The following is a 12400-nucleotide window of genomic DNA, read 5'->3' as shown; positions in this document are numbered from 1 at the left end:
AAATAATATATTTTGTGCATTTCCAAATCTTCTGCAGGGAACATTTACCCTTAAATCAGGCCAAATGACTACACGTTTGTGTACAACCACAGCCTTAGAGGAATGCAGTTTTGCCTTTTCTAGTATTAGAAGACACTACAGAGATGGCAAAATAAAAAACAAATTTTCTTTCATCGCGCTTCCTTTCTCAATCTCTCCTTCATGCTTCAACCTCCCTAATGTAAAAAACCAATAAATTCAAACATTGGGTTCCCACAGACACAACTAATTATTTGCAATAATTTTAAATCTCGCTTTACAAATAAATCACTCAAAGTTTTGTACTGCAAGTTTTCACCTTTTTAAACAAAGCATGCAAATATTTCTCCAAGTATTTGTTAGAGACGAAGAGTAGCTTTTCAATGTAACTAATTTCAAATAACTGATATAATATCATCCCATGATACAGACTTCACTGACTTAACTAGAAGTCAAACATCTTGATCTTACCTTCTACCAGAACTATTGATATTTCTCCCCATTAATTTTACTTTCTTTGTCTTGGAGTGAAAAGACAGGAAACCATCGCAAAACATAAGACAACAAAACATCACAAACTGGTACCAGGGCATTTTCAACATGACCTGCACACAAGTTCTGCCCTAGCGCAACTGTTTTATTTCAAGTCCTGACCACTATCAAAAAGTACAAAGAATCAGAAAACATAGCCCAAAACAAGTACATTCTTTTACCAAAAATGCTATATTTTCACTGTAAAGAGGGAAATGATAAATATTACAAATTATGACAAAAGTAATTCTAGACAAACTGATTTTTCTGCTAAAACTGTCTATCAGCACAGATGTGATTTACATACTAATCCAACAATTTGCCTGATTATATAACATTAAATATATGCATTTCCTCCTCTAGATTCTCTCTGAATGATAGTTACTAAAGACACATACTCTTCTGACTTTGTTATTCGTTAGCATTCTTTTAAAATAGAATCAAGCTTTTTATAAATCTCCTGTTTCAATTTCCATTAAAAAGAGAGATGACTGTACCATAGTCAGTCTGTGATTACTTTGATTTCCAGTTCTCCTACATTATGTGATCAGAAGTAATATGCCACATCATAAAATTTAAGGTACTTTGAATGCCCAGTTTCAGCTCCTGAAACTTCATTCCACTCAATTTTGCAATTCATAAATGACAACTGGACTGGAAGAATAAAGATGCTCAAACTCTCATGCTATCTTTCTGTTTGACAAGAATTAACCTGAATTCTGCCTCTGAATCTTCTCCAGCAACTTTCAGTTTTGTTGCTTGTTTTACCAAGTCAAGAATTGCTTCTGCACATATATCCTCAGCCATTTCTCTTCCTGAGAGGCTGTTAATCCATAAAAACAGTGACAGTGAGGGCAGAGATTGTATGTACTGTCTCAAAAGCAGTCTACCAAGTACCACGCCAAGCAAGAGCACTAGATGGGGTTGCTGACCATAAAAGCAGGTGCAAGAAAATATCCTACCTACTGTTAGCTGTCATCTGAGGAAGGGAGAAAAGCAGAACACACAAATATATTTATCTTTAAAAAGATTAATTATTTGGGGCCTGCAAAGAGAATAGAAAGAGATACATTTACTGGCCTACTTATTGCTACCTTTAAATAAACTTTTTTAGAAGAACTGGCTGCTTGAGTCCCATAAGACCAAGGGAGATGAATTAAATGCTCAGTAGCAAAAGCTAATGGGAAAATTAAGAAAGCATCGAGACCAGCTACAGCCCACATAGTTTATAAAAGTTTGACAGCTAATAGTTTCATTTTTGTTGTTATGTAGATTTCAACACATCTTCCTCTTAGCCATTAAAAAAAACCAAAAACACAGGGACTAATCATTTCCCTTCTAGAAGACACAGTTCTCTGACAACTTAACATCGCATTTTCTTTCATCTTGGTTACTGCTACCTACCCTCCTTTTCCCCAACATTTCTAAGATAACCAACAGCAGGACTGTTATTTATTAACTGGTTCTCCGCTAGCCAGTGCTGGTTGGCCCTGTAAATCCCTACTGACTTCATTGGTCTTTTCAAATCAACTGTGTCATCAGACAGACCACACATCATCTAGGTGTTACAACACCCAGAATCCCAGTTACCCACCTCTCTCCTTACCAGCAAGTCCTCGTTTACTTTTTAACTTTCTGAGGAGCGTACCTTTATACTTACTCCTTTTGTATTTTAAAGGAGATCAGCATTCCTCAGACAAGCAAGTTTGTTGGTGTTTTTTATTAGTAAAAAATGTCGTATCTGTTTCTAACTGACACCCACTCTCAGTTTGGCCTTTAGGGAGAGAGAGAGAATGTGAGCGTGTATACTGGGATGGGTGCACATGCTTAGCTAAATAATCATTTCTATGAAGGGCTCTTTATGAAAGCCTGCACTAACAGGTCTCTTGTCATAGTGAGCTTTATTACTCTGCCTTGCTTGTATTAAAACAGAACAACCTAACTCAAACTTAGGCATTAAACTGAGCGTGCTACTCACTGGAAGCACAAATACTCAAGAGTGAAGGTCTACACGTTTTAAAATGTTACTGGCAGATCTGAAAACAGCTGATGATGACCAAACTTACACTAAGATTTCAGATCAAGCTAGAAGAAACCAAAATGAGGGTGTTTTTTAACACTGACAGAACGGAGAACTAGCCACAACATCAGAAAAACTTAATAGTAAGTCAATGCAAGTGGCTCCCAAGATTATTTGAATTCCATGGAATCCAAACTTTTCCTGCCAGGTACATAATACCTAGCTGAAGGACTCACTGCTGCAGAGATCTGCCATTCCTTGCTATTTATGCAAACACTCATCCTTCAAGGCTGAGGTGGTTTCCCAAGAGGCTGATTAACAGGGAGAACTTGCTCAGGATTTTGAGGACTACCTGAATCAAATTCAGAGCACAGACCAGCAGCACCACTGTACTACTTTGCAAAGGAAAAGTAGACCATGTCTAGAAGTGCAGTGGCACACCGTAAAGGAGCTCCTCTTTGGAATTAAACAAGACTGAATCTAGAATTCAGCACTTGTGAACACACTTCCTGGCAAGATTTTTTGTAAACAGCTAGCAGACTAAAAAGGGAATCCCAGGTGACTGCTATATCCCTTTTCACAGTGCAAAGACACAATTAAAAAGGAACAAAGAGGTATACAAACATTTGCCTGATTTTAGAAAAATATTTACAAAGTTTGAGCTAAAAATAATTATGCCACATAAGAATATTTATCCTAGAAATAATGAAGATAAAGTTATTATTAAAAAAAAGTAACCTAAACCATTCAACATCCACTAAGGTAAGCTAAATTAAATAAATGCAGCCAATTGGTTATTTCCATGCGGGTGGATTTCTTTAAATAGTAATGAAATCATTGCTAAAAAATCCATTGTTATTAAAATAAAAAAGTTGGCTCAGCCTACCAAAATTAGATTTGTAAGTTGCTGGTCATTCCCATAATTAAATCTGTGTCACAAATTTGCAAGAAAAATGGACACTATGACTAATGCATTTACTTGCTGCAGTAGTGCTGTCAGGCTGTGTAAATCATTATGCCTGCTAAAACAGAACAGATAAGAATTCCATACATTTTCATTAACCAACTAGTCTCTCACATATACAAAAAGCCTAACTTTCACATTCCCCACTAGCCTTAGCTTTCATTTGGTAGACAATGTAAATTAAAACACTGGCCTTGATTTGATTAATCAAGTCGCTGCTCCGAAAATTGAGGGTTTGAATAATATGAACCAGCTCTGTCCCCTTAGAAAGACACATCAAAGAACAAAACCATACCTACTTAATTTCGACAGGGTGATTAATGGGCACCTTGAACAGGTTTAATTCCTTCAGACTGACTTACATAACCTGGACACACCGCTTATTTCATCCCACAAGTTTCAACAGGAGGAGCAAAGATAATCCGAAACAGCATCATAAGAAGTCTCAACCAACACTTTCATTTTCTGGCTGTCCTTTGCTCCATTTTCTCAGGAGTGCAATGATCATCAGAGGAAAGTCCTCTTAATCCTCTCTTTTCCTCTAGATTTCCTGTCTGCACAGAACTTCATACTTTGGTTACGTTCTTTAAGGTGAAGCTGATGGCTGTTCTTTTCGTACTTACTGTTCATAACCCCAAGGCACCAATGAATCAGACAATATTCACGTACATCACAAGCTGGATCCTCTCATGAGCTTCCAAGCCCACTGTCTCAAGCGGAAAGGAGATTAATGAGAGGCAGAAAGAGATCAGACAAAGCTGTTTCTAGTCTAGCAGTGCAGAGCATTTTGTGAAGTCAAGAACAGATTCAATGACAGGCTATGCCTTGGTGAACTTAAAGCCAAAGAGCTGAGCCACCCAGGCAAACATCACGGAACAATCATCAGCACAGCATGTTCTGCAGTATCCTGCTTACTTCTCTGCACTTTGGACATTAAAAAACATTATTTTCCTGTTGAAGCACAACTTTCAGAAGCAGAATAGAAAAGCTCGGGAAGCATGGTAATGCATTCAACATTAAGAATCTTAGCAGACTCGTACTTAACATCCCAATCAATTTTTTTAGCCTTTAGGTGCTAAAATACCCTCTCCCACTAGTGGAAGCAGCTCCCTCAGTGCTTTCCATCTCAGCAGCATGCATTTGCATGCTTTACAGTAGCAACCTTGCTGATAATCAACCAGCCACTATTAGTAAAATGCTATCAGATTTTATTAAAACCCCATTAAGAGGAAAAACTGAAACCACTTATTATGTTCCACAATTATTGTAAACCAAACTGTTTAAACAAGAGGAGGAGATAATGATATTAACTACCTAACTCAAAGCAATCCTCTGTGGTATGATTCTAAATATTCTCTTGCCTGAAATTTATGTAAATTGAATTCATCTATCATTAGTTATTACTAATCTAGCTACATAAAAACACTCTTCTGTAACAATTAGTTCTTTAAAATAGGGTGTTTTAATTAGACCTGGGACATTATTAAACCAAATGTAAATATGTGCAGTATCATTCCATACATTGTTTTGCCTGCATATTTAAAGGAATGTGGGCTTTGGTGGAGTTTAGACAAAATGACTTTACAGTTGATTAGTAGTTTTTGTAAATCTGTTATCACTAAAAACACTTCTAAATGCTTAATCTAAGCGTATTTCTGTTCATCAAGACATAGTTGGTATTTCTACATTTTGCCTATTGCAATGTGTTCCTCTTCATATGAATAAGCTCATCTCAGTATCATTCTAACATTATGCTGGGTCTTTTTCCTGCAGACATTTTGTTCCACAGTTTACTTTAATTTAACTTCAAGAACCATTTCCTAGTCTTAAAAGAAAAAAAATAAAAACAAGAGTTAAAAGCCTAGTGCATCTTTCAGTCCTTTTAAATCAGCTTATTTCACACTACTGTACACAGGCACTGGCCCATAGGGCATAGTCTGAGAACAGACAACATACTGTCCTCTTGGCTTTGTCAGGGCTACACCCAAGTGCAACAACCCATCCATGTGCTACGCATAGTAAGACAAGGAATAAAAGAAAAATTACAGCCTCACCAATGGTCAGATCCTTCCAAATTACCTCCAGGACCTGCATATGGTTATGGTCACAAAGGTATACAACCATATCTAAGCCTATCCACAGACAGCACATCATCAGACACCAATAATAAAAATGCAAATGTCATTTAGACTTGTCATGAATTAAAGATATAGGAAATAGCATCTCCACCTATAGCCAAGTAAGTTAGATACCAGCATAAACTGATGGATTTTCAAAAACATCACTGGGACCTTCCATTACCTTCTCAGGCCAATTATTTTCATATTTTATAGAACGGTTTTGACTCCAAACACGTGTGTGTTCACGAGGCGTGTGTGTGTGTGTATATGTACATATATAACGCTTCATCATTTTTTCATGAAAAATTCAAAGTCAGCAACCACATGTTAGTGACTTTCAGGAGCCACTGCCTTAAAGGCCATGTAGACCTACAGCCCTGTGAAACTGGTTAAAAAGCTGCAGCTGCTTATTAGAGTCCCTGGCCTACTATCAGCCCATTGTCTTTTTAGTCATTAAGTCCATTCTATCAATTTCATAACTGGAAAATTTTGGAAGAGTAAAGCTTTCAGTAAACATATTTATGGTTTATTTTCTGTTGTACATACATACTTACGTAATTATGATTTCCAACTAGGATACCACCTTAAGCATCTAAGTGTGTATATGTATTTGTGACTTAAAAGCAGTCACTTTCTTTATAATTTTATTTAAAAAAATAAATGAATCAGAAAAAAATCATCCAGTACCATGATCTAATTCTAGCTGATCTTTAGGATTTTTCAAAAGTCTTTCACGGCAATTTTTTTAATTGCAATGCTGCTCCAAGATTCCAAAAAAAAGTCTTCAGTGAATAAAAAGCAAAATGAGGTAATTATATATAAATAGAACTTTGCAATTATCAGTCCATGGAACTAAATCAAACCCCAAATCAGGAGTATTACATGAACACACAAACAGTAATAGCTCAGCTTCTTTAACTGAGATTTCTTCAAAGAGCTACAAACAGGTTCTAGAAATTAAAATATATTTATGCTGCTTTACTAGGAGCCGGCAATGTAGTCAGATGCTCTGGGGCCTAAATTCTTATTTGAAGTCAAAAGCCATTCTCCTAATGACAGCTGAACTGAAGCCTTTGGGTATTCAAGGAAACCTCCTGAACTGAAAACTAGGGACAGCAGAGAAACCAGGGCTCATGCCAAACAACGAGAGAAAAAGCCATGCACATACACAGATTTAAGAGTTGCTCTAACACCAGGATTATACAGTTTGAGGCAGAAAGTACATTCTTCTCATTGGAGGAGGGCATGACAGGTGACAAAAAAAGAACAAGTATTTGGGAACCGATGTTCTAAAAATGTGAATGGTCATCTGTACCCACTAAACTTGCACCTACCCTCCTAACTTTAACCTAGTTCTCAAAAAAGCAGCAGCAGCACAACATAACTTCAAAATGCCACTCAACTTTCTCTCTTGGCAGTAGAGCTTTACATACTTAAAGTCCCAAACTCAGGCTTTTCATAAAACAAATATGCATTAAATGAGTTATTTTGTACTTGGAGTTTTGATTTTGATTTCCTAACATGAATTCTTTTGTCACTCGTTCATTTCATACATCGTAGTCCTCTTTATGGGGACACAACACAGGAGTCACAAGCACACACTTCTAAATACACACAAATTTTAGTGAAGAAGAACGAATTCAATAATTAAATGCCTAAATAAATAGAACAGTCACAGTAGCTTGCCTACATATAAAACAATTTGTAGTTAACATTCATTAATGTCTCTCTAAACAACACATCAATAAAAGAAATCTTTTCTTCCTTCTTTGATAAGTATATTTATTTTGTGTTTTTTACAATGTCCTTTCTGAATGTTTGTAGACCGTCAGGCCCACAAATACTGCTTTTGCTTTTTACAGAAACAGTCATACTTCCAACTGGATTGATTCCTTCCCCATATTTAGCTATTTCAGTGTGATCCTCAGAGACGTCGAGTGGCTTCACTGACAGTGAAATATGCTAAACAAATGACATGTCACTGAGTAAATTAGCATCTACTCTCTGATCAGCTGGGTCATGTTTTCTTTTCAAAATCCATGGCCTCTTGATAGAAAATAATGAGTATTTGATGGGCCTTATTAGAAAAATCAATATATTGATGCCCATGCCTGCAACATCCGCATAATAATAGATTCTGTTAACCCATTAAGGAGAAAATTAAGATATGTTTACACATTATTAATTCACTATAAGCAGAGACAATTTATTCACTACTTTTCTCAAGAGTTAAACAGAAAAGAAAAGAAATTTAATGGCATGGTGACATCAAGTGAAAGATGCTTAGATTTTTGCCAGCTAAATGGCACAATTTCACCAACACTAATGTGAAAAGTACAAACACACCAATAATACTGTTAAAAATAAGACTATTAAAGGACGTGCCATAAATACCGTATTACTTACCAAAAAACTTCCAAAAGCAGAATTAAATATAGCAGCTGCCTGAAAAGAGAAAAAGATAAATATCACCAATGGTAAAATGGCAACAGTACAAGAACAAAACGTTATTCCCCTGCCCAACAAGCTATTAGGTTCTCATATACACACATACACAGAAACCATTAGGCAGTTAGCCACTTCTTAAAAAATTGCCAGTGGCCTGTAAGTTATGAAGACTGATAGGTTCTAGTTTATGCATTCATATATAACATGCTGAAACAGACAAAAGCAGGAGGAGAAAATCCTTGCCAGTGGATTTAAGAAGAATATCCACAGGAACTAGGAATATTACACAGAAGCTTGGTTGCACTGCTTCTGCTTTAATATGCCAGGAACATTTTTACATAATGACCTATTAATTATAATAAACATAATCTGATTTAACTAAAACATTGCATTTCTATAAATTTTTAACTATTTTTAATGGAATATTAATCAGGCGAGCAAACCAGTTTAATTGTTCATCATTATGAAGTATTAACAAATTCAGAAGCTTCTGTAGTTTGACCAACAGATTTAAAACAGAAACAGCAAAAAACCCACCCAAAAAACCTCACAACCACCTCATACTTCTGAGGCCAAAATGTCTAATTGTTACTTTTTACTCCACAGTCTTTTAAAATAAGAAAATAAACAGTTTTGATAATGACTTCATAAGTGTTTGTGCTTACCTATATATCCAGGTAATATAAGGTAGCAGTTATTATTTCTTAACATTAACTCATTAAATTCCAGGAAGTTAAAACTTGAGTCTTGAACAGCCTTCCCCAATTACCAAGAAAGAACAGAAACTCTTGTATGGCAGCCAGTCTGATGATGAAAAGTCACACAGCAAAAGTAAGAGGAAAGGAGGAGGGAAATTTACTGTTTACATGAAGATTTAGAGCAGAGTCAAATTAATCACCCTGGACACTTCCAGCCACAGATTAATAACAAGTGGATGCTAGCGAGTTTAGCAAGTTTGAATAAAGTCCAAAATCAGAGTAGGAGCTGTAGCTGAACCTGCCTTCTGCTCCATAAGAGGATGCAATGAAAATGAATGGGTAATGAGATCCTTGGCTCTAGAGAGCTTAGCTTTCTTATTCAAGTTCATAATTAATTCAAAGCTTTGATAATTTCATTAGATTCCTCCTCTGCTGGCCCTATCAATAAAAGATGGCACTGGACCGCAGCTCCTCAGTGGCCCCAGTACAAAAACAAATGCAGGCTGGGAAACCTTTACTGACTTGCTTACTAACAGGGACAATGGCATATGGCACTCCATGTTGCGGAGGGAGCATCTGAATAGGCACAGCTAAATAAAACATTATAGTTGACAGTTGTAAACTATAGTAACATATTTTAACACCTCTTCCTCATCAGCATTCTTTTTTTGAACATAAAAAAAGAGGCATAAGTCCAAACAGCTACATTGGCTGGAGATCACAGCTGAAAGCAAGGATGAGCACTACTAAAAACAATTCTTCAACAAGTGCGATCAGGATTTTCTGCCTGTACTTGAAGCTGCACAGCTGATAATTTCATGTGGCGAGAGAGACACATTACACTTCTGCTGGTTTTGGCTGGGATAGAGTTAATTTTCTTCATGGAAGCTAGTATGGGGCTACGTTTTTAATTTGTGCTGAAAACAGTGTTGATAATACAGGGATGTTTTTGTTCCTGCTGAGCAGTGCTCATACCAAATCAAGGCCTTTTCTGCTCCTCACACCATCCCGACAGCGAGCAGGCTGGGGGTGTACACGAAGCTGGGAGAGGAACACAGCCGTGACAGCTGACCCCAACTGATCAAAGGGATATTCCATACCATACAATGTTGTGCTCAGCAATAAAGTAGGGCTGAGGTTGGTGGGAGGCCATTGCTTCAGGACAGGCTGGGCAACGACCAGTTGGTGGTAAACAATTGTTTTCGTTTGCATCACTTGTCTTTCTTGGAGTTTATTCCTCCCTTTTTTTATTTTCTTTTTCATTACAACTTATTATTACTTCATTTCAATTATTAAACTGTTCTTATCTCAACCCACAAGTTTCCTCACTTTTATCCCTCCAATTCTCTTCCTCCTGTTCTGCTGAGGGGATCAGCAAGCAACTTTATGGTGCTTAGTTGCCAGCTGGAGCTAAACCATGACAACACCCATTCAAACAAACCTACTGCAAAGGGATCAGTTTCAATACAGGAGATGTCCTTGTAGGTTTTGTTAATCTATCCTTCTTAAGGTCCCTATTGTCATTATATTTAAAAAAAATCAGGTTTATCAAGTCTCTTTGGTATTTGTTGGACATGTACAGATTGCATTTGACCATTTTAATCTGATAAGGTCCCTTTTATTACGTTCTGCCTCTGAATACATGAAGGAGGATCTAGACTTCCACTTTTAAGCATGCTTAAAGATCTTCTCCTAGTAAAACAGTCCTTGCTATATAAAACAGTGTAATTCAACTGTTAAGATCTGAAAGACAGAAGCATCTGGGCTTTACTCCTGCACCAGAAGGCTGGGAGGAAACTTAATGGTCCTCTCCTCCTCATGCAGATTTTGTGTGCAGAGTGACAGCTACATTTCTGTTTGCTACAAAGAACTGTACCATTACCCTCTTCAGGAAAGCCGGTGAAGTCCACATAAAAAAGATAGAGAAAATAAGAAGTAGCCCTTCTGTCCCTAGCATGCCAAACTTGCCTCCCTGTCTCAAAAACATCCAGTCCTACCAGAAGCTGTGTTCAGGCCGGGCTCTGCTTACAGTGCAGATGAGCCTGCCAGACCATGTAAAAGAAATAACTTTAGCACTAGATAGCCCTCAACTCTTTTCCCGATCATTTCAGTAACACACAAAGAACAAAGCAGCAGCTGGCGAGAACCGATATGCTTAGAAGGACACTCTGCATTTGAGCATCTAGTTATAGCCACATAAGTGGCTACCAATTCTGATTTGAGGATCACCTAGAGACATGAAGCTCGACGTGAGCCGGCAATGTGCGCTCGCAGCCCAGAAGGCCAACCGTATTCTGGGCTGCATCAAAAGAAGCATGGCCAGCAGGGCGAGGGAGGGGATTCTGCCCCTCTATTCCTCTCTTGTAAGACCTCATCTGGAGTATTGTGTCCAGTTCTGGAATCCTCAACATAAGAAGGATATGGAGCTGTTGAAACAGGTCCAGAGGAGGGCTACAAGGATGATCAGAGGGGTGGAGCACTTTCCATATGAGTACAGGCTGAGAGAGTTGGGCTTGTTCAGCCTGGAGAAGGCTCAGAGGAGACCTTTTAGCGACCTTCCAGTACCCAAAGGGGGCCTACAGGAAAGCTGGAGAGGGGCTATTCGTAAAGGCTTGTGGAGATAGGACCAGGGGGAAAAACTGGAGAGGGGCAGATTTAGACTGGACATTAGGAAGAATTTCTTCACTATGAGAGTGGTGAGGCAGTGGCACAGGTTGCCCAGGGAAGCTGTGGCTGCCCCATTCCTGGAGGTGTTCAAGGCCAGGTTGGATGGGGCCTTGGGCAGCTGATCTAGTGGGAGGTGTCCCTGCCCTTGGCAGAGAGGTTGGAACTGGATGATCTTCAAGGTCCCTTCCAACCCTAACTATTCTATGATTCTATGAATTTCTTTTTTTTTGCTGCAATTCCACTTCCAGAAGTTCTGTGCCTGAAAATGTGGTAAGGAAAGATACTACATGTTTCTGGTGGTATATATTTTGGCCATCACCAAACTCCTTTTCATTCTTCCTTCCTGACCCAGCAGGAAGATTTCTGAGGGTTTGGTTTTTTTTTTTTTAATAGTCTCAAGCATATTATACCTACCAAGACAAAAATCTTAGACAAATTTTATGCTTCAGGTATTCAGCCAGTCATGTGCAAAAGTCATAATTGTCAACAGGTTGCAATTTTTAATTCCCTTTCTCCAAAGCGTCAGAAACCATCCACAGCAGATGATTAAACGCACATTACAGGCAAAAGCAGAAAAAAAAAAATCACGAAAACCACAAATTAAGCTGTAATCATTCACACGATCTGCCTCAGAGAGAGGACTTACACATGTCGATTACTCTTCAGTTTTCTTTATAAACATTTCTCTTGCAAAATAAACTTAGAAGTAGATTTTTCTCATGCCTACAAACCTGGGTCTTGTATTTGTGATTCTGGTTCAGCTTAGAGAAACTGGTAGGAAACTGAATCAACTGTTGCAATTTGTAATTAAACATACTTAGTAGCATGACCCTGTATAATTTAAACACTTTGTGCTTCCAACTCCCTTCTATCAAGAGGGATAACACTGCCTACATACCTCAGAGGGCATTGTCAAAATTAATTCATTACTTAA

General features: G+C 37.8%; 1 protein-coding gene across 1 annotated transcript in view; it reads right to left on the bottom strand.

Annotated features, from left to right (window-relative positions):
* Window positions 1-8642, bottom strand: part of LOC104067523 (sodium/bile acid cotransporter 7) — a 105307-nt gene extending 96665 nt beyond the window's left edge. Inside the window, exon 1 of the mRNA XM_054065551.1 lies at window positions 8637-8642. The gene's annotated coding sequence lies outside the window, so the exon portion shown is untranslated. The remainder of the gene's footprint in view (window positions 1-8636) is intronic.
* Window positions 8643-12400: the final 3758 nt, after the last annotated feature.

This window comes from Cuculus canorus, chromosome 4 (assembly GCF_017976375.1).
Source record: "Cuculus canorus isolate bCucCan1 chromosome 4, bCucCan1.pri, whole genome shotgun sequence".
NCBI lineage: Eukaryota > Metazoa > Chordata > Aves > Cuculiformes > Cuculidae > Cuculus > Cuculus canorus.
The sequence above is the reverse complement of the archived record's forward strand: the minus strand, read 5'-3'. Positions and strand labels throughout refer to the sequence as shown.